At 38.0% G+C, this 23,374-nt stretch overlaps 1 protein-coding gene across 1 annotated transcript in view; it reads left to right on the forward strand.

Annotated features, from left to right (window-relative positions):
• The first annotated feature begins 2,528 nt into the window (after positions 1–2,528).
• The window catches only part of Hs3st-A (Heparan sulfate 3-O sulfotransferase-A), a 193,365-nt gene continuing 172,519 nt past the window's right edge, over positions 2,529–23,374 (forward strand). The window contains exon 1 of the mRNA XM_033328559.2: positions 2,529–2,971. The gene's annotated coding sequence lies outside the window, so the exon portion shown is untranslated. The remainder of the gene's footprint in view (positions 2,972–23,374) is intronic.

A 23,374-nucleotide genomic window follows, 5' to 3' on the forward strand; every position in this document is an offset into this window, starting at 1 on the left:
AATTCATGAAATTTGTAAGAACACGTTCTGATATACCCGTTCAATGCGAAGATCTATACATTTTCTATCTTTTGTAGATGTTAAAGATTCTTAGGATTTTAGGGAATTGAAGATCTTTATAGATTCGTAGATTACATCTTCTTATCAAAATTATGCATTTTTGGTACATCTTTATTTATAACGAATAAAAAATGTATATACTTCGCTTTAGACATTAACTTTAATGTTTATGAATGATATTATTAATATGAGCGATGAATTACATTTTGTTTACAAGAAAACAAAATTATGAGAAAAATGACGTTTGAAAGCGATAGTTACAATTCTTTTCGTACGTGTTGCACAAAGGACGAAAGAGAATGAATAATACGTAATTACAAACATTGTCTATTAATGAAAAAGATCGCGTGCACGGGAAGTCAATTACCTCAGAGTGCAAACGTGATACATTCAATGAATAGTTGCAAAACTGAATGGAACTTACCGGAATATGACGTATTTTAATTTAATCGAAATATTATGCGTAGTTTTGCATAAAACGTACGTTCTTACCTGGAGGATTCGATACAGAAAAGAATTCATTTCATTGTATCCCGCTTTAAATTCATCTGAATTTTATGTATGTATGTAATACATCCTCACCCAAGCGATTCAATTCAAGAGCGCGATTAAAAACACAAGATATAAAAAAAAAAAAATAAAATGGTTATACTTTATTAGAATACTATCATTTACACGACTTATTCTCCTGAACAGTAAAACTACAAAAATGTTATTTTTCTACTTTTACTGGTAAAAAATTTTGTATTTTCATAACACACAATCATAATGATCAGGATCGTTGTTAAAATATAGTTATATACGTAGATGAAAATTTTCTAGTTTTCAAAATTATTCCTGACTGATCTATCGAAACGAACCGTAAATCAATTACTAATTGAATGCACAGATCAAATCTCCTTTTTCCTCGAAGCCACATGCATTTCACGTCCTATTTGATAATAATCACGTATGCTGCAGGGAATCTGGGTCCGTACATATACATGTACGAACATTGTAGGAATGCATACCAAACCAAGCACTACCGTATCTACATAACAAATGTGGAAACACATGATTGCACTGCACAATCGAAAAAGATCAGTTGATCATTCCGGAAAATATATCTTATACCGTAAAAATAAAGCGCTTTTTGAATGTTCTTTCTTAACTTTCCGAAATTTTTAATTCGTATTTCTCTTTATCGAACGAAATGGATTTATATCGGTAATAAATGTACAATTTGTACTTATATTTAAAGATTCCCCATCACTCATCCTCTCATGATTTATTTATCAAACCGTTTACGCATAGATTCGAATTTGAATATGTAAAGATCGCAGGTGTTGTGTGGTAAGCAATTATTCTACGATTGTGCGCGATGAGTTAACCATATCATCAATGACTCAGAGTAGTCGCTGGAGAATCAGGAATATATATATGAATATATATGTATATATCGTGAAATTGACCGTATAAATTGTGCATTCACGGGTTAATCTAAAGTTCCACATTCCAATCTACGTGTAACGCGATCAAATGTATTGTACCGTCACGAAAGAATCTATTCTAGTTTCAAGGAGTCAGTAAATAAGAAAAACGATGATCAGAACGAATAAACTAGCGAGAATCAAACGATACAATTAAGCCTCATCTTTCAATTTTCTGTGCTCTTACGCTCTTAAACGTAATAAACGTATCACATGAACGACTCGAAATGGGAACTCGTATCAAGTATCTCAATATTTGCTTAGTTTTTACTATTTTAGCATCAGTATGAAACAAAACGAACCACATCTAATTTTAACTTTAGTAAGTTTTTAAATAAATAATTTAATCTATAATTGTATTTCGGCTATTACTTTATATATTTCAGCAATATTCGCGTATCTTGCAATTGCAATTTGTCCTTATGCAATTTCATGTTTTTGTAAATATAAGCAGAGAAATGGGGATATACGTAAATAATGATTTATTTCACCCATCAAATATTATAACGAATACTTAGAAATTTCTATGGTTTCGTATATTATATGAATTCTCAGGACACTTCTACATTTTTAGATTCTCATTTAGTTATCAAAAATCGACTAAAACGTCTAGATACGATGGTGTATTTATAAAATGGCAAACAGTTTACCGATGCTACCCGACGTATACCCGTTGATTAGGTTGCATAGAAGCGTTGATCACGACAGAAGAAAATGGAAAGCGATGAACACGGAACGCGGACGAACCGACTAGAGACTGGACTTCTGGCCAAGTTCGAGTTATAATTAAGTCTGGTCTTTAAATTTTCCGCGCTCTCGCGATTCGTGTACACGAATCGCGGGAAGAGTATAGGGGTAGCTGGATGGCGTCTGGTGCGATGGAGGGGAGGTAAAGTAGGGGAAGAAGTAGCGAGGGTTTACGGTGGAGCAGATAGGTGTCGCGTAGCCGTGGAGGGGATGACGGGTGCGTGCGAGCGCACGAGCCCGCCAGTTCTTCGGTGAGGCTCGAAGAGGTCAGGTCGATTCTTGTCACTACTCCGCTCGAGGAAAACGCGACTCGTTTTGACACACGTACACACAGGTGCACAGCACGGTTCTTGTCCTTCGACTTGGTTGGTGTCGGTGCTCTCGGTAAAACGCGGTCGAGACGTGTCAACGTTGTTCTCGTTGCGTCGTCGCATGTTCGTGCTGATTCGTCGTGTGCAAGGGCGAGTCGCTCTCTCGTGATCTTTGTTCGTTGTTGTTGTGGCTGGGCTGTTTCTCCAGGGCCAAATGCGAACAGGTAGAAGATACATTCATCGATGAAAGACGAACGAGAGCAGAGGTTATGACGACTGTCATCGAGTGGATTATCGCCACTGTCGTTACAGTTTTGGAGAGATAAGCAACCACTGTGTGTGCGTCCGCGGCCTAGTGACCTGACCTTGAGTCGGCCCGACCAGGTGTGTATGTTAAATGCTTATATGTATATACGTATAGTCATGTAAGTGTAGATTCGCGAAGAAAACGACAAGCGTTGTTCGAAGCCAGCTGTGCATCGTTGCTTCTCTCCGTTTCCCCGATGCGTTGGCGTGTGTAACCTCGAGAGACGCGAATAGAGATAGAAAAGAGAGACACAATTCGGGATATAGTTCGCACTATTACCGCAACACACACACTCGACCGCTTAACGTCGTATACACGTCGCGTCGTACACACGTCGTGTACAACTCCGGTTGCTTTGTTTGGATAAGAGGATTCTGGGCTGAGTGTTTGCCGGTTTGCATCGTTTCCCTCGATGTTTCTCTTGTGTACATGTCTCGCAATCGGGTATAACGTTGTCCTTCGATGTGACAGCTTTCGGGGCATGTATCGTGTTACGCAGGGGCACGCCAAGCCTAAATCGTTTTTCTTGCCGACATTTTGCAGCTAATTCCTACGAGGTCGCAAAAAACGATGATTGCGTATCGTTCGTAGATGTCTTCGATGTCTGTCTTGTTTACATCGCCTTTTTTTTGCTCCTCGCCGTTTCTTGACGGTAAACGTGATTGATCGCTGTTAGTGCTGCTTTTTGATTCGTTGGTAAAATATAAGTTCGCAGTTTTTTAATCTGAGTCATTTCTTGGTTAAAATCTCCTTCGGGTAGAGAATAAAAAATTTTGTAGGTTAATGTTAGTTAGGTGGATTTTAAGGTTAAATCAGTTAAGTAAGGATAATATGTACAAGTGCAAGAACGTAATTAATTCCTAAGAAAATAAATCGAGTCGTCTTTGTTAGTTAATAGGTCAATTAAAGTTCTTTTAATAGCATATTCTACTATTTCTGAATATATTATATACAAAATCGTATTTTGGAACTCCTATAATTAACCAAGTTAATTTTCTTAATATTTGGAACGATAGATGGAATGTATTTTTTAGAACGATGAACATGTTCAGAGTGATTTATCGTTAGAGACGTACGATTTAATTGACGAAATCGAAAATCTCATCTCATCGAAGGAAATGTGCGTAACGAACCCTATACCGGTATCCCAGATCAAAGATATTTTTTCGTCATGGACGAATCACGGTCGATTAACGTTTCTCACGCATAGTGTGCTAATTTATTTGAAATATGTCAGCTCGTGCCTGTTGCTGTTGGTCCTTTGCTTGGAAATAAGGTTTCTTTTTACAAATAAATATTTTCTATTGTTATGTGTTTATGGTACATCTATGGTAACTGAGAAGTTAAAATAGAACGAATGACGTAAGCGAGGGAAGTGAAGATTTTTAACAAAATATACATTGTATTTGCTAATTTTGATACTTACGTCGTTTGTTACTGCGATGTAACTATATCTTTTTACAAAGAAACTTTTACTTCGCTTACTCATCACCATTGTTGAGAGGAATAGAAAATTTTTATCAAATAAACCAGTCAATAATAGTAAAATATGGAAATGTTTATTTTTTTTTATATACAGTGGCAAGTTTAATTTAGACTCTAGGATAGGTTCGAATGTATCACAGTGAGACCGAAGTGAGTCGGTTTAAAAAGCAATCTATACTACTGCGATTCTGCCCTTCGTGAAAGATGTTCTCAAAGAATGCAATATCCGGTACATGCTACAAACTTATGTCAACCCAGAGTTCTAGTAGGAAAGGATATCTTCAAACTTATGTCGCGTGTGTGAGTTCTCAAATATAGAATAAATATTTCGTCGAAGTATCAGGATAAATTGGACGCGCAATATACCAAGCTCTGTGGTTCTTTTTATTATACGTATCGAATCGAGGTATTAAGTTAATTTTAGAAAAACTATTTTCTTCCGTGATAAATTCTACAGAATGATCGACGAGACAGTATAAAATTTGTCTTAGCCGATGGAGCTTCCTGCAATTGTATCGAGTTTGAATTAATTAATTTAAGTTTCAATTAATAGAAAGGCGTAGAGAAATTTATTTATAGAGAAGTTTTTCTATAGAAAATTCTCCTGCGTTCTGTATCTTATATTTACATTTCGCGCAATTCCATTTTAATCGAATTCACCTTTAAATGTCGAATGTTGCGATTATTTTAGATTATTTTATAGAGAGTTAGGCACAAACTATCGCGGTTCTCTGGTAACTGCATGATTTCCATTCACCATGTTGAATAAAATGTTATTTTATTCGAGATTGTCGGCTCAATGGAAAAAGGCGTGGATAGAAAAACAAACGTTGAAATTCACTTTGTTACCACGTCGGTTGTAATTAGAACGCAAGCCGTCGACTTTTCTTCTAGTTCCTTTGTTTTCAACCCGTACGTAAGAAACCTGAGCAAAGTCGTTGAACTCGAAAAGCTGATGAGCTCGAGAAAGCGCAAGAAAATTCCTCGTCGTGCACGATTTCTTAAAAGTTTCCGGTCTCTGGTATTCTTAGGGCTCGTTGTTGTTCCGTTACGCTATAGAAATTCCCAAGAAAGGTTAACCGATGTTGGTTAACGACGAAGACCATCGTTCTTTGGAGCTACGCCAAAAATTTTATACGTTTCGTTTCTTCTAAAACTTGTTGAATCCAACCGTTCGACCTAATTATCTAGAATTGAATTAAACGACCACAGCTTTATCTAAATATGTAAATAACGATATTAGTCCAGTCTATCGAAAACTCCCTTTTTCTCTTTGTATCACTATATTGCTTTCAGTCAATCCGAATTCCAAGAAAAATGTATTTTACGTGAAAAGGATTGGCGAAAGATGCGTCTGTTTTTCAAGCGTGAAAACACGACGCGGTTGTTGCGGGTAATATCGCACGGATCGTGTTCGTGTGTTTCACACGGGCATCGACAAGGTAGAATCTGATTAGCGTACGTCGTTAAATCGACGAAAATCGGAGGTAGCGTTGTAAGAAAGGTAATTTCAAACCTGTGACTATCGCGCGTTCGCGAATCGCGTTTTTTTCACGGTTTTTCCACATTACAATTGCACGTAATCGGATTATCGATCCGATTACGAGACCGAGAACTGTAATTAGCATTACGTTCACATTTTATATACATGTTCGTACATTAAGCGGTAAATTTTACTTATCGCGATGCTACACCGCGTTTCGTGTAAACTTCGCATGTACCTTCGCCACCATAATTAGAGCATGATAACATTGATAGCAAGGGCTTCGCGTAATTAATTTTCTACCGGTTTTCATTAATTCTTTCCTCGTCGGATAGGTAGAATTTTAACCTTCTCTCAAATAGGCGTGTACATCGATTCTATATATTAATTTCTGTCGTTCTTTTCTTGTAATTCTGTTTTTCATATTGTTTTCGACGGATAATAAAAATAACGCTATAAATCCTAACTTATTCGCATGGATAACAAAAGAGAAACGTAGGTTTGCGATAGCAATACGTACTGTTAGCTTGTTCGCAAGAGAGCGTAAGTGAAAGAGGTCTGTCCATGGTCAGACACGCGTTGCTTTCGTCACAAATATCGTAGAAACAAATTTTATTACACGTATTTCCCAATTCTTCCATCGCACTGTTAACGCGTGACAAATTTTGCATGTCCAGATGAAGTACTGGCAAAACTTATCCGAATTTGATCGAAATTATAATCCTCGGGATCCTTTCTTTTCTTTTTTTTTTTTTAAGTTCGTGTTGCATGTTGTGTGCTCGTGCGATGTAAAACTCGTAATTGTGCAGGCAATTGACGCCAGAAACTTCGCCAGATTATACCTTTGACCCGTACCTGTGTTATTTTTATTTTTTCTTCCCTTTTTTGCTTTTCGTTGGCGAGATCGCGAGGTCTTCACGCGCGGCGCAATCTTTCTCCAACCGGGCAAGTTTATCGAGTAACCACAGGTGGTAATTTAGAGCGACAAGAGGTCGACAAACAGTAACGTCCAACGAATAGAAAAAATATGAACGCGTTCCTTCGACCAACGAGACTGAGCAAGGTGCAGGCTGTTCGGCCAGTTCCCTACATAAATGTTTTGTTTACCCGTCTTCCTCGGTCAATATTGTCTTTCCCTCGTTCCTCCTGTTTTCCTCATATACACGGGACACGAGCATCGAATAGAAAGACTAGGAAACAAATCTACGATCGAAGTGGCTTTGCATCTCTTTTCTATCTTCTTCCTATTTCCATCCCTCTCTTCGATTAAAAATATTGGATTAGTCAAAAATTTTCGAAATTTCAATTATCCATTTAATTACATGGTACTGTAGTATCGTGGACAAAAGGCCTAAGAATCGGCTGAACCATAAACAGTGTTGCGAGAAAGCAGAGGTGCCGACAGGGCCATGAATGTGTCGTTGGTCCTTCGATCGAATAATTTCGTGAAAAGGCCCTACATGACTCTGGCCACGAGCGGTTGCGGAACACGTGCGTGGTGGAGCTAAGACAAAAGGCAAAGGGATGCCAAGGAACATAGACGAATTAACAGTCAGTGTCGGTAGAGAAGCCGGAGAGTGAACCGAGAATTCAGGCAGAGAGTGTTGCTAGCGTTGTCGAGAGAGTGTGGTCCGCGTGAGAGAGAGCGTTGGATCCGTGGTGACGAGAGTTGCAAATTAACTATCTAGTTATCTTAATTATAGCACGCTGTTATATTTAGTTCGCGTTAAACAACCATCGTTCCCTGTTTAATCAACACCTGTACAATCCATTTATTACTAATAAATTAATTGTGGTATAAGATCCTACAGTACTGTTGTAAACAATAAGAAAAGAAAGATATTAAGTATACAGCTCACAGACAAATAATATTGTAGTATCGTAAATATAATGATAATTAGTTTATTAATAATAAATGGATTAAACAGAAAACAATGGTTACTTAACATGAACTAATTGTAACAACGTATTATATATTATATACGTATATTATACGTATATATACGTATATATACGTATATTAATTAACAATTCTCGTCAACACAGATTCAACTCTCTCTCAGCAACGCTAACGACACTATCTCTACAACGCAATCCGCACTCTCTGGCTTCTCAACTCATACTGCCGTTAATTCGTTTATGTCTCTTAGCAACCCTTTGTCTTTTCTCTGATATCTTTTGTTTAAGCCCCATCATGCACACGCTCAACAACCGCTCGTTTACAATTCGCACGACACCCTCCTAGGCTCCTCGTCCACGATACTACAATATTTATCATCGTTCTCAATGCAAACACAAGATTGGTGAGACAGTCAATGTTTCAAGGCGATTATCGTATTCAAATTCATATTGTCTTCCAGTATTCTTGCGCGATTCGTACCACTAAAATCTTGTTCGCTTATCCCGAAGGAAGGTGGGCATTGAGACAGTCGTTGATATTTAACGAAAATATATTTTGAACGTTATCGGTCTCAGGTCTTAGCCTTTCGATGTTTCGTGGCGTATTTCGTAATACACATGCATGCATTATTTATATATGCAAGTTTCTTACGCAGCGTATACATACAACTTGCGGAATTCTGTCGAGCCAAAGTTTTTAACCGAACTCGCCCGGTTATCGTGCCAGAGATTCAAATCTAAACACGGTGGTTTTAAAAGGATCATTCCAGAGACCGTTGCAATTTACGGTGATTTTACGCTTTTCTTTTTCTTCCTTCGCAGAGTTTGTTTCTTTGAAATTAATTTAAAAGTTGATTATAGTCACGCGTGTTTTCGTTTGACCGCGGAAGGTTTCATAAGTGTTTCGCGGATCGTTCGTTCACGCTATATTCGTTGGTATTTCAATGTTAATGGTTGAATATTCATAGCATCCGTGAATTATGTTTATCATTGTTATTAAATGACTCAATTATCTTTGAGTTATGGTAGAACGAATTAAAACATCAGGATATCCTCCCCGTGAAGCGTGTCATTGCGATAAGCAATTTCGCCAACTGTTTACCCTACGCTCCTTTAAATCATTCAGTATAAATTAGACTAATTACTGATAATGGCTGCTTTATGACCGATAAATGTTTTGCGCGGAGAATAACGAAAAACTAGCCAACTAACTAATAAATTGAAAACCATTCTAGAATCACGCTATCGTGTATTTTTTTTATAAATAAAACTATGAACTTTACCGTGTTCTGCGAACATTATTCTGTATATTAATTACAACGTGAGTATAGTCTAGCTACGTATAGATCTGGTTTTCTATTTCAAACTCCAATTTAATACCGTAAAAGCACATTATCGATGTTTATAATTATTGAGATATGCATAATTTTATGTGCTAGACTAGATTAGCTGCGTAGTAGTGATACATGTATGCGAATATCAGTGTGTGGAAGTATGTGTATGCGCGGAGTCTCGAAAACAAAGGAATGTAAACTGTTCAGTCGATTAAAAGTCTGGTATGGAAGAAGACGAGACAAAGAAACTGCTGAGACGCGTGCAAGTGTGTATCGATGAATATCTTTGAAATCGTTTATCAAATAAATATACAGGGTGGTTGGTAACTGGTGGTACAAGAGGAAAAGGGGTGATTCTACGCGAAAAAAGAAGTCAAAAATATAGAATAAAAATTTTTTTTCTTTTTTTTTATTTTTCCATTGAGACAACGATCTACAGTGAAATCCGTTATAACGTACCGCACGCGTACCGAGCGAAAATTCAAAGTCGACTTTCTCGAAAACAAAGCCTCGAACGAAAAATTTTTATTCTATATTTTCGACTTCTTTTTTCGCGTAGAATCACCCCCTTTCCGTTTGTACCACCAGTTGCCAACCACCCTGTATAACTATTCTAATATAAATTCTAAGTGTAAATTTAGTGTTCCTATACCATTGTTTCGGCTATTATCCAAAATTCTCAACAATAACTTTACAAGTTTGCAGAAGAAACAAGCTGTATTTAAATAATGCTAATAATACGATTGAATGTCAAACTTGTATGGCGTATATCGTATCGCATCTAACGATGGAAACTGCGAGAGCTTGAAAAGTGCTCTTCGATTCGGAGATTGAAACGAACAACCGGCAACGATGTTGAAGATCGAACTTGAAAGATAACTGATTTGGTCGAGTCGCTATCAAAGAGGAAAAATATTTTTAATTAATACAGCAAACATCGATACTCTTTTCAGGGCAAACGTAGCGATAATTCCATGCGTACTCTTCCACTCGAAACTTTTTAGTAGTTGCTATTGCCAAGTTTGATAACTCGGCTATATTCGGCCGAGCCTTATATACTGTTACGCCTCGTAGTTCGATTCTCACGCAAACGTGCCAAGCTTCAACACGTGGTTTACCTGGAACTAAACTGAGTTGACCGTATTACTTTATGTCTCGCCTCTTCCAAACGAAATCTCTACATTCGGTTATATCTTCGTATATGTAGCTTTCTATCTCTATACGAGTTTCCAGTTAAACCTGCAATTACAATTATATCGTTATATTTTAGCGAAATATCGATTTTCGATGTACCAGTTTCCCGTTCGTTATTCCGAAATGATCGCTTACGATCGCTGATTTTAATTTGTATTTCCCATTCTTACAATTAGACGAATAATATTCTGTTAAATCTAACGCTATGCTTTTGTACCGCGCGACGTTGTTGTATCATGCTTGAATTTCATATTTCATTGTACGTCTTATTTGCATATTTAATTATATACAACATTACATTCGTTTGTACGTGTAATGTTTAAGTGGTTTAATTGCGTATACATATTAAGTATAATTCATTGTTTCTACCAAATCTATGCTTCCACGGATTATGTAAAATTCGACGATAAACGGAATATTGTCATAAACTGTGAGGTATGATATTCCAATAGAACAATACAGAATAATTTAACTTGATTCTCTTACTAAAACTGAGAATGTAAGTTTAACAGATATTTATTCGAGATTTATAAAGCCAGATAATGTATAAACTTCTGATTATTTCTTCGTGTTAATTGAATTTTAATATATCACGACAACGTGTATTATTTAAATCTCGAAGGTTTCGCAAGAAAACCACGTGGCGACGCTTTGGATGTTTTAAGATATACGTTTTCTCTCTGGTTTATCGTGTTAAAATCGGCAAATATGAATAACCAGTAAATGGATGCAATGGGTGTAAACCGCTAAACCGCGAAACATAACGAAAACGAAAGCCTGTTATATCCATCTATCCGAAATACAGGGAAATTATCGTACAAACGTGGTAAAATTGTCAAATTGTCAAAGGTACGATTAAATTAACAAAACGGTCGAGCTCAATTAGTATTAAAATTGTACGTATACGTCGTCCTTTCGTTCTCGCGTTATCTCGATAAAATAAATATGTAATGATTCTTCGTGGAATTTATTTTTATAAATTATTGTAAGATTTGTTATTCGTATTTATTATTCGTCAACGGAAAATCTATACGCTAAAAGTGCCCCGTCTGATAAATATAGCGAGCGAAATGTAATTTTAAAAACAAATTGTAACTTCAACAAGTATCTAGGAATATTCAAACTTCGTAAGATGTTTCTTTGAAGGCTCGCTCGCGAACTTGCTCGATACGTGTCGCACGATCGCGACACTTTAGAAGTAACTTTGTTGCAATCGAGGATCGAAACTCGTCCTCGTGATACACGTTATACGATTATCTATGTCTTTTTGTCTCTGAACGTGCCCAGTGATGGAGGATATATTTCTCAGTTAAAGAGGCCGTGCCTGAAGAATTTTAAGTTGAGTACCGGCGGCTTTTAATCGATCGATACTCGAAGCTACAGCATTTTTTTCAAGAGTAGTAAAATTACTCGAGTTGTATAGAAAATCTGAATGAAACGATCGTTTTAATCTTTCATCCTTTATATATCGATTTTCCCTAGCAAATTAAAATCGTTCACGATCAATTGAAAGAATCGTAGTGTTTATCGTTGCCAGATTTACTTTTTCGTTTAACGTTTCAACTCTGTGATTGAGAGGTATATACAGAGGTGTATACCGCAGTATAAAAGGGTGTTTTAACGTGACGAACGATTTTTTAAGCATTTGCTTGAAATACCGTGTAACAGAAAGTGTCGCGAGTAAAAATTTATCAGAATTTGATTATGGCCATTTGTCGTACACTCGATACCGATAAATTCTGTTTCAAAACTCCTTTTTGTCACGTAATCCCGAACAGTTGAAAAATCGCGCGTCCCATTAGACGACTTTCTGTATTAAATACACGTCGTAATCAGTAGACCACGGATTCGTGTCTTTTTACAGAAAATTTAAAAGCGCGAAATTGCACAGAAAAGTATATCGAATATAGTGATTTTACTTCTTCGATTGTATTCTTAAAAATCTAAATTTGCAGATAAATTCGCAGTTTGATAATCAGCGCGATACACGGAATTTCAATAAGTTAGCGATTTAAGCATTTACTTGAAATACCGTGTAACAGAAAGTGTCGCGAGCAAAAATTTATCAGAATTTAATTATGGCCATTTGTCGTACACTCGATACCGATAAATTCTGTTTCAAAACTTCTTTTTGTCACGTAATCCCGAACAGTTGAAAAATCGCGCGTCCCATTAGACGACTTTCTGTATTAAATACACGTCGTAATCAGTAGACCACGGATTCGTGTCTTTGTACAGAAAATTTAAAAGCGCGAAATTGCACAGAAAAGTATATCGAATATAGTGATTTTACTTCTTCGATTGTATTCTTAAAAATCTGAATTTGCAGATAAATTCGCAGTTTGATAATCAGCGCGTTACACGGAATCTCAATAAGTTAGCAATCTTTCAGTATAATACGATTCAGTATAATATGATTATGTGATAGCGTATTACCTCAAACGAATGGAATATTTTCCCTCGGTATTACGTTTTCGTCCGCTGAAAACTAACGAAGGTACTTGAAGCGTGTCCTTTGAAATGTACTTTGCTAACTCGTAGAATTTAGAACGTAGGTACATACGTGTAGATGATCGCGAGGCAAGAAGCTGCTCCATGAATTTCTGTATTCCAGCCAGTACGGCCAGGTTGACAGCGTAGAAAAACGATCCCCTAACCAGGTGACAAAGTGTGCTGACGTTGCCAGCGGGAATACCCGCGGCTACTAGTTGCAGTGCCAGTACCTTTGGCTAGCACGCTGCTTGGAACGAAATAGCCGTGGAGATGGCGAACTCGGGCCGCGTACTTTCGAAGGGTCATTAAAACTGTCTCTTGGATGCCTCTTGGGCTCTGCTTCACGGCTAAAGTCTACTCGAGTACCACCTATCTCGCCAGATGAAAAGCTTTCGATTTATTTCGCGTACCGTTCGATATCGTTTCGTGTCGTCGTGTTTCTCAAACGCATCGTCCGTTTTCCAGCATCGATCGCGATTTCCATTATCGGTTGGTTTATCGGGCCAATCGGCTTTCTTTGTCGACTTGTTTAATCCCTGAACGTGCTCTTCCATCCAACCGATTATAGATGCGCGATTTTTTCTTCGGCAGAATTGTTTCCCAGCTATCCTTTGTGATTTTAACGTTGTATTTCACGTTTTTCATACATACAATAAGTTGTAGAGCGTAAGCTAAAACTAGAGAAGACGAGTGCAATAAACGCGAAAACGTGACTGTTTATTAGTACAGGAAATGTGTTAAAAATGATTGGTTGGCTGTGCTCGTGTGTCACACGGGCGCGAGTGTTAACGGGTTAAGTAATTGGACCATCGAAAATAGCATGAGGTTTCAATGTTCTTTTTCAATCGTGCCATTCGTCAAAATCGACAGGAAAATCGTTCGAATAGAGATCCGTTGATTTCATCGGCTTTGTAAGTTGACATAGAATAAAACCGATCGATGTTTTCTGCAATGTGGTATGATTTCGAATATGATCCGACCCAGTTGATTAACGAGGCAATTTAAAGGAGAGCGTTCTAACTTTCTATGTCGGAATTGTAGAGTCCATAAAAGGTATAGAGTAATTGTAAAATGAACCTTTTACGATTGCGGCCAATTAGCGAGAGGCAATTAAAGGAGAGTACCCCAACATACTACGGCTCGTCATAGAGCTGTATCTGTCCCTTATTTACTTAGATATACAGGGTGATTGGTAACTGGTGGCACAAGCGGAAAGGGGGTGATTGTACGCGAAAAAAGAAGTCGAAAATATAGAATAAAAATTTCTTTTTTAATTTTTTTCTTTTTTTTTAATTTTTCCATCGAGACAACGATCTACAGTGAGATCCGTTATAACGAGACGCGATAAAGTGCACGCGTACCGAGCGAAAATTCAAAGTCGACTTTCTCGAAAACAAAGCCTCAAAGGAAAAATTTTTATTCTATAGTTTCGACTTCTTTTTTCGCGTAGAATCACCCCCTTTCCGCTTGTACCACCAGTTGCCAACCACCCTGTATTTATGCATTGGAAGCATTTCGTCGGTAGAAATTAATTTTAAGTAATTGAATTACCTACTTTTAAATATCTTGAAATTCGTCATTCATCGTGGAACTACTTACTCAGCCTCTTCAGAGAACATGTTAGGATAGAAGTTACGTACCGAAGCTGAAATTTGTTTTTTTTTGAATCAGGATGAGAGGTTTTCATTTCGTACGAAGAAAGCATAGTCGTTATCAACTTGTTGCATTACGAACTCGTCACATTTTGTCACGACTTGCGCGTCTCTTATTTCCTTCAGCGTTCATCAAGCTCTCGTTATTAGCTGCATTGGACGCATTACGTTATATACAGTTAATTTTCGCAAATTTAATTCTGCCTCGCCGCGATGAGCAAAGCCTGACGTTCGCATTCACCCAGCTCTTTAAAATGCTACATTTTTATAGATTTTTATAGCGTTCTCTTTCACGCAAATCCTCTGTAATTTTTCCCTTCTATATCCATGCTACTTTCTTCTTACTGGCTGAATAACTTTTTTTTTTATCGCGAGTGCACCATTATCGAAGATAATTAATAACCGAGAATTAAAGTGGATTAAGTATCGCGAAGGGCTGTTTTTACCATAGCGAACGTTTCGTGTTTGACGCATTAATTTTATAGCTATTTTTCAAACAAAAGCAGCGATGAGTTTGAAATATCAATTTCCATTTTATTCGATAACGCTTTTGTAAAATAACGCCCCGATAAATATAGACTTTATTCTCTATTAATATTCATATCGCAAGAATAAGTCGATCTCGTTTGATCGACGAAATTGTAGGAAACTTCCAACTTCGTTTATAGCACGTTGCAACAATCACATGTATACAGAGTGTTTCACGTTCACTTGGTTAAACTGTGCATAGCCCTGAGACGGTAGAAGATAGAGAAGAATCTCATAGAACGGAATTAAACGGCCCGACGAACGATGTACGACGCGTAAAAAGATTTACAATCCAATTTGAAAAAATGGAGATAATTTTGAAGTATCCGAAACGTTGCCAGTTTCGCACTTATACTGGGTTGGCAACTAAGTGATTGCGGATTTTGTCATTAGGTGATACTGACAAAATCCGCAGTCACTTAGTTGCCAACCCAGTATAGGCGCACGTTGCGCAACTGGCAGCGTTTCGGATATTTCAAAATTATCTCCATTTTTTCAACAATTTCGTTAGGTGGCATCGACAAAGTCCGCAATCTGTTAGTTGCCAACCCAATAGATCTTACGTCGTTCGAAACCGTTTAATCGTGCCTAATGAAATTGTTCTCTATTTTCTATCGTTTCGGAGCTGCAGCTTATCCTAATTACGCGAGACATCCTGTTCAAAATTTGCCAATGTCGTCCGAATGGTTAATCACGTACGAAAATTCTTGGCATACGTCCTATCGCAGATCTTCCCTTCGCAAACTCCTACGAAGTAGTCAGAGAGATTTTCCAGATTAGCAATCGGTCCTTGATAAACAATCCGAGATATCTGGAAATCCTGGAAATTCGAGCTCAGGAAAGTACACAATAGGGAGCTTATAAGCTCGGAATGGCTTCTATAACGTGCTTTTATGATTTCTCTGCGGTATTCCTTATTTCACAGTGTACGTACGTACGGTGGTGTTCGATTTAAGTATCCTTTTAACTATCCAGAATGTAACAGAATTTTTCGTACGAAAGTTACTCGATTTTTCGAGAGAAACAATTTAATAGGATATTTGTTATTCATCCAGACTTCTCAATTCTTCTGAATTCATCGAGAATTCTGAAAAATACACATGTGGATATTTCGTGGTAAATTTATCCTGATACCAAAACACCGTTGAACGGGTTGCGTAGTCGCGTTAATTAAACAGCTCGTAATAAACCTACTTAAGATATGGCATTATATCGTGTATTTAATATTCACACGAAAGAAAGTTAATACAACACATAGATTATTGTGTAATTATTACGCTGCCGTTCACGCCACGTTATCGGTACTCTGCACTATCCTTATCTTCGTAAATTGGTATAATTATTCTTATTGATACTCGATAATACCGGTATTGTTTATATTTTTGCAATTGTATCTAGGCAACGTGAAACACACGTGCGTACGTAGATACGCGTTAGAAATCAATACGAATATAAGAAATTACAATGGGTACAAAAGAGTATTACAAAGATCACTGTATTTATCCTATCAATTTACACAATAATTAACGAAGAAGAAAAGGAATGATTCTTAAAGTAGTATTCGAAACAATGTCGATTCTCGATAAGATGGTTTTCAAGGCCAAAGGACCATTCTTCGGAGCGAATGACATTCAGGTCAACCGGTTGCACCGTAAAACCTTCGACTTTCAGTGAAAAGCCCTCCGAGAACACCACGATTCTGCAGACTTTGGCGCAGTTTCGCGGTTAACGCGAATTTTCTCCGGACCGATGTTCCTGACGCGTCGCGGGAATTTTTCTTGCAATTTCGTTATGCAAGGAACCGAGGATTCGTATCACGTCCTGTCCCTCCTCGTAGCCCAATATATTTCTTCCTTCTACTTCAACTTTAACGGAATGGTTTTTATCAGTGAAGAACTAGCTGTTCCGTGTAGATTTCTAGGACGGTGAAACAATACGAGTGAAATACAGCGGCGTTTCATTCCTTCCGTTGTTTCAACAGTCGTTCCGTTTGATGTGTATTTTTCTAGGATTCTGATCATTCGGTCGTCTCGACGGTAGATGGTTCATCGTTCGAATCAGTTTTCACGTCGATGGTTTGTGACAATGGTAAAAGTAGGTAGCAGAGGACGATGATTTCTGTATCGTTAGTAGTTTGGTTAATTAATTCCTGATTTTGTGGTTGAGTTTCTTTGAATCTGCGAAAAGTAATCGAAGAAAGAGAAGAAGAGAGAGTTCGTTAAGTTTTAGATCTTGAACTCTTTTTCTCGATGAACAGGCAATGTGAATTTGTAATTCTTCGGATTTCAATCGTGTTATTAATACGTTGCACTTCGTTCCAGTTTATTTTTTTTTTAGAATAGACCCGAAGCGCGACACGGTAATAATACGATTGAAATTCAAAGAATCGCAAATATGTCTATCGAGTTGTTATCTAGAAATATTTAATTCGGCCTGATTTATTGTTTCATAAAAGCGCTCGTCTCAGTTTCCTGGCTAACGGTAGATAATATTTTTCATAATCTTCGTACAAATTACACCGTTCTTTTTATGGTAATCTCTCAGTCGACTAGTACAATGTTTGATCGTTCGCAAACGTAGTACGAGCAGTTTCGTGCTGAAACAGAGAAGCAGGTGCCACGGTACTTGGCGTTCAAAGCTTTCTACGATAAATACCTTATCGAGTGTGCTCGTAATGTAACACCGGCAAACACTTTGATGCGTAATAGTGCTTGACAAGATTCGAACAAAGCAGTTTATCGAAAACAAAGAATAGATTTCCATAAGGAATAATTGAAGAATAAACTAGAAAAATATTGTTTCGCTAGCTAACCGTTATACTTTCTCCGTATATTGCACTGAAATATCGGCAATCGGTTTCGAGAGTGCGTAGATCGAACAGTGTTCAATTATTACGTTCCAATATTGGTGTTTCCAATACAATTCTATTTGTAGCTATGCGTTTGACCGTTGTCACGATTACTTCCTGAATTTTGATTGCATGATCGTGTTCGAGCGACCACAAGATCTCTCTGCGTGAAAGAGACGCAAACCTGGATCGATAACGCGACTGAAAGTGTCGATTATGTGCAGTGTACAAGGTAATGTCGATCTCTGATAAAAGGACGAAGCATGGAACTGACGAAAGATTGGCCTTTCTAACTCAATTACCACGTCGATGTACGAGCGACTTGTTTTCTTTTCCACGAAAAACATTTTTGATTATAGCGGATGAACTTAAGCGTTGACCATAAGCTTCCACGACGTCCGAATTCTTCACAGTGGGTCTAAAGCTTATACTCTAAAGCTTCCTGCTTTGATCGTTATCGGATCATCTTCGACTAATAGATAGAAAATAATCGTTTATACGATGTAACGATAGATCTAGAACGATTGTCATTTTTTTCTTTTTTTATCGACGAAAGGAGGAAGTTTGGAGCGCGTTGTTGTAGGCTGCTTGACATTTAATATTGTGAAAACGTAGCTTTCGTGAAGAATGCCACGTAACTTTTTTAATTCTGTCGCGATTTTATCGGTGTTTGCTGGACCGTGCATTTTTACGAGATATTCGGGTTATTAAAAATTTTTAACTCGCAGCTTGATGAGCTTTGTTGCCCCATCTCGTACGTTTTATTATTTATTTTTTTTCATCGCCCTCTAAAACGTTCGTTGCGCAGCTAAGCATTTCACTGGATGGTTTCGAGTTCGAAGGTTAAAGCTTTGTAATGTAAATCGGAATCCGCCATTGTTCCGTGAACAAACACCTTGTATCTTTAATCTTTGAAGCTTAACTTCTTTTAACAACGCGATTGCCGTGTTTCGTTGAATCTGATATATCATTGTGTTCGGAATCCGGAACAAGATTCAACTTTTTTAAATGTACATGCTCGCCATAAGTATTAGGACGGTTGTAGAAAAACAGGACACTTGAACCTGATAAAACATTAAAAAATTATTGAACTTTACTTGCAACTGTATGCTGTGAAGAACTCACATTAAATCATATAAGAACTTACTTGTGTTACTACGAAGTTACTATGTTTTCTTCGTTTATATTCGTTGTATCTTTTGTCCACTGTCCCAGTCAATGTTCTACACATGTCGTCATTTAGTCGCATGCTGTTAACAAAATTCCAGAAGCCAGATTTAAACTTTGCACCGTTTAATTCATTTCATATTCTCTCAATGAGATCTATTATTATAGATCAGAAAATCGCATACGTTCGAACATGTATAAATATTAGCTTGTCCCGAAAGTTTCTCTCATTTTATAATGTAGAAAATTGTGGATCTTAATCGCCGAAATAAAAGTAAAGGAACATTAAGGTTACGTTTAGAATTCATATTAAAATAGTTTAAGATTTATTTAATAAACGATTTCCAGGATCTTCGTCGATATACATTTGCACGTGTCTCAGCACTCTCTTTGTCTCACCATCATCCATGCCACACTGCCAACGGGACAGTTACATTCATCTGTTTTTCGAGACGCTGTGCACACACATACTTCCACACACTCATATTCATATACGTGTGTCACTACTACGCGGCTAATCCAGTCTGGCATACAAAATTATACATATCTCAATATACAGGGTGGTTGGTAACTGATGGTACAAGCGGAAAGGGGATGATTGTACGCGAAAAAAGAAGTCGAAAATATAGAATAAAAATTTCTTTTTTTTTAATTTTTCCATCGAGACAACGATCTACAGTGAGATCCATTATAACGAGACGAGATAAAGTGCACGCGTACCGAGCGAAAATTCAAAGTCGATCTTCTCGAAAACAAAGCCTCAAAGGAAAAATTTTTATTCTATATTTTCGACTTCTTTTTTCGCATAGAATGACCCCCTTTCCGCTTGTACCACCAGTTACCAACCACCCTGTATAAGGAAATAACAGATGCGTAACATTTTTGTTTTACATTATTTTATCGAGATCCACTTTGCTCCATTGGAACAAAATTCTACTTATTAGTTCGCTATTTCCTGCTGAAATTCTTGTCAATAGTTTTCAGAACTCCTCGTCGCGTACTTTGCATCGTCGTTTCGTGCGAATACAAACTTCTGACTGATTAATTATTTCCTTAACAATCTGAATCGATTATCGCGTTTTCCTATCCTGTACAAGCACATCAATCGTCCTAGTACTTTTCAACAAATCCGTACATACGCTATCACTCGTAGACTCGTTTAAATATCGAAATATTCGTCTTACCTTCGTTTGTACGTTATTTCCAATTTTAACCACCTCGATGCGGCGTGTTGAAAGCCGACGATTACAAGCAACGCTGGTAACTGGAATTTGGTATCGAACGATGGCTAAATTCGATCTTAGTATCCGTAGATCGTATCGCGAACGAAGGCTAAAGCTAGCTTTAGGAACGAAAGGGTTAATCGGAGTTGGTTGTTGCTTAAAACCAGTTCGGTTTACCTAGCACGATAATGGTGACTTGACCGCGTGTACACACGTCAGGGGGAGAGAGAGAGAGAGAGAGATAGAGTGAGTGAGAGAGAGAGAGAGAGAGGTTGCAGACTAGAGGGAGAATTCTGTGGAACTTATGACACGCCCTGTACTTGCACAGCGGTGTGCAAACAAGCTCAACCGATTATGCTGGTAGAAGCATGGTGTGGCAAGAGCTGCGACGAGTGGCGACGACTAAATTCGAGGAATAAAATACGGCGGTTTGCAGGAGGCAGGGATCAACGTTGACTCGGTCGAAACAGTGGTCTACCATCCTAACAGCGAGTTAGCCCTTTCGAAACGGATTTTTCTTTTACCACAGTAACGCGGTAATATGGGCTACGTTTCGCGCAAAATTCGAGAAAAGATACGATCGGTGTAATTTTTAAAACAGAACATATAGCTTTATTTAACACGGAATCCTACGTTCCAATCGATCTCGGCGACGTTAGAAAAATTATAACAAACTAGCGACGGTATTTCTAAGGATTATCCTAGAATTTATTGTATCATTTGTCTCGAAAGAAATGAAGTCGTGCTCGGTGCGATATTACTTTTGGAAAAGTCATCGGAAGACAAAGAGAAAAGACACTTTGGAAAACGGGCCGGTCCGAACGTTTGGCGAATTTTACTCCTGCCACGGTGAAGTCCAACGGCCGGATCATTTTCGCGCGTTTTGCAGCACGTCTATTGCTGCGTGGCGTGAGTTTGAAGGGAAAATCTACCAAGCGTTTACGCTGCATGAATGTTTAAATAGAGTCCGGTGCTTATACGTCTGGCTCGTTCACAGCGCAGACTCGCGACACCGTTGTCTCCGTGATAATATTTAACTTGTTGTTCATACTTTCTTCTGTGGCGACCGCTTTAATTCAACCCCATTCCACCATGGCAGATGAAAATCGTTTGCTCGGTGTCTGCTCTTTCGATTAAAAATAAACACCGTTGCAGTTCCTTCGAACGATACTATCGCTCCTTTAACTCAACCCCTTAACCTACGATTTACGTCCGAGAATTTTGCGCCGAAAACGTAAACAAGCTATTATACAGGGTGGTTGGTAACTGGTGGTACAAGCGGAAAGGGGGTGATTCTACGAGAAAAAAGAAGTCGAAAATATAGAATAAACATTTTTCGTACGAGGCTTTGTTTTCGAGAAAATCGACCTTGAATTTTCGCTCGGTACGCGTGCACTTTATCGCGTCTCGTTATAACGGATCTCACTGTAGATCGTTGTCTCGATGGAAAAATTAAAAAAAAAAAAGAAATTTTATTCTATATTTTCGACTTCTTATACACCCTGTATATCATATTATCATATTATCAATATTATATCATATTATATATTATATTTGACCCGATTATCGTACTACGGGCTATGCCCGTAGCTGTAGGTTAAGGGGTTAACTAAGCGAACAGAATTATACGGAGTGGGTTACGTGTCAAACGATAGTTGTCCAAATTCGAGGATTTCACGCAGGGGATTTCATCGGAGATGCTTTCAACTTGCCGCACGATTTATAATTTCACGAAATAATTATTTGTGCGTCGATATATAAAACCCAGTATTCCGCAACTTTTCTAACGATAGGAATATGTCGAATCGTACGTTGGAAAAATTTACATGGAAATATTTGAAAAATGCAAGTGAACGTTGGTAAAAATAATTTATTCCCGAATACTCGTACGTTGCGTTCGCGTATGTGCGTAGCGTATATGCAACGAAAAAAGCAAAATAGGGGAAGAAAAGAAAAAATGACTACGCATTCATGCGTGTTGCCAGTGTTTGCACGGTAACGAATGGAGAACAGAGAAATTCAGAACGGAGGTTATCTGATTACAGGTATGGTAGGGGTTGAGGTTTTACTCGTTTCCCGAGTCGAAGCACACCGTTGTACGTTTATATTAGTCGTAAATTTATGTTTAACGAAACGTGGGAAAGTGTGCACAATACTTTCTAAAAGTTACCTGGTAAACAGCTTTAAAAAGCTGTGTATTCGCTTCTCTTTGCTCGATGTACTTACGGCTTGCTTTCATACGGTTTCTTTTGTTTCCCAGCTTTTTTCAGGTATCCTTTAATCGGCAGCACGATTATAAAAGCTCGCTACCTTGAAAAGTGTGAACAAGCTTTGTTTAAGCAAAGCGTTAAAAACCTACGAATCGCGTTCTCATGTTTTTTTTCCTTTCCTTCTTTTTTTTTTTCACCGAACATATTTTTCAGAGGAAGAATTTTTCCATCGATCTCGCGTGTCAAAGCGTTTAAAATTTCCCTCGCGTCTTGAACAAATCACTGCGAGATATACTTCTCGTCGAACCGGAGATTCGGTGAAAATTTTATTTCGTAATCGTTGGAGCCAGGGTTCGCGAGAGGTTCGAGGATTTTCGCTCTTACGGTCTCTCTCCTTGCGAAAGTAACGATTTTAATCTGACGGAATTGGCCGATTAAGTTCACAGAGCGAAATGAAATTCCCGTGATAGTCGCAGGAGATCGAAAATCCCGTGCCGCGAATATTATTCCACAGTTAAGCTGCCATTTGTTTTTCGATTATCCAAAACGAGGCGATTTTGTAACGTAAATGGGAACACGATGTTCGTCTTCGCACCTGCCCCGGTGTATCCGCATGATATCCTGTGTCCAGTTTCATGGTTCAACGTCTGCTAACTAAGCAGCCGACGTGTTATTCCGAGTACCCTGGAGACACGTTTGTACCGTATACACGTTGCGAGAAAGCTATTCCGATTGCACGACAAGACACGTATATTTGACGCGTATCGTTTTTCGATGGTTCGCGCACTTTCACCTGTGATTTATTATCAACGTCGAGACAAATTTTTATCTCCTACGCGTATTTAAAACTTGACGTCCGAACAATAAGAAAAGCGAAGAGTACACGTTGATGAGTAACGGACGCACGAGAACGACGGCAGTTTATTCACCCGGTCGGTTTACGTAAATATGTTAAAATATTTGA

This window comes from Bombus vancouverensis, chromosome 3 (genome assembly GCF_051014615.1).
Source record: "Bombus vancouverensis nearcticus chromosome 3, iyBomVanc1_principal, whole genome shotgun sequence".
Taxonomy (NCBI): Eukaryota; Metazoa; Arthropoda; class Insecta; order Hymenoptera; family Apidae; genus Bombus; species Bombus vancouverensis.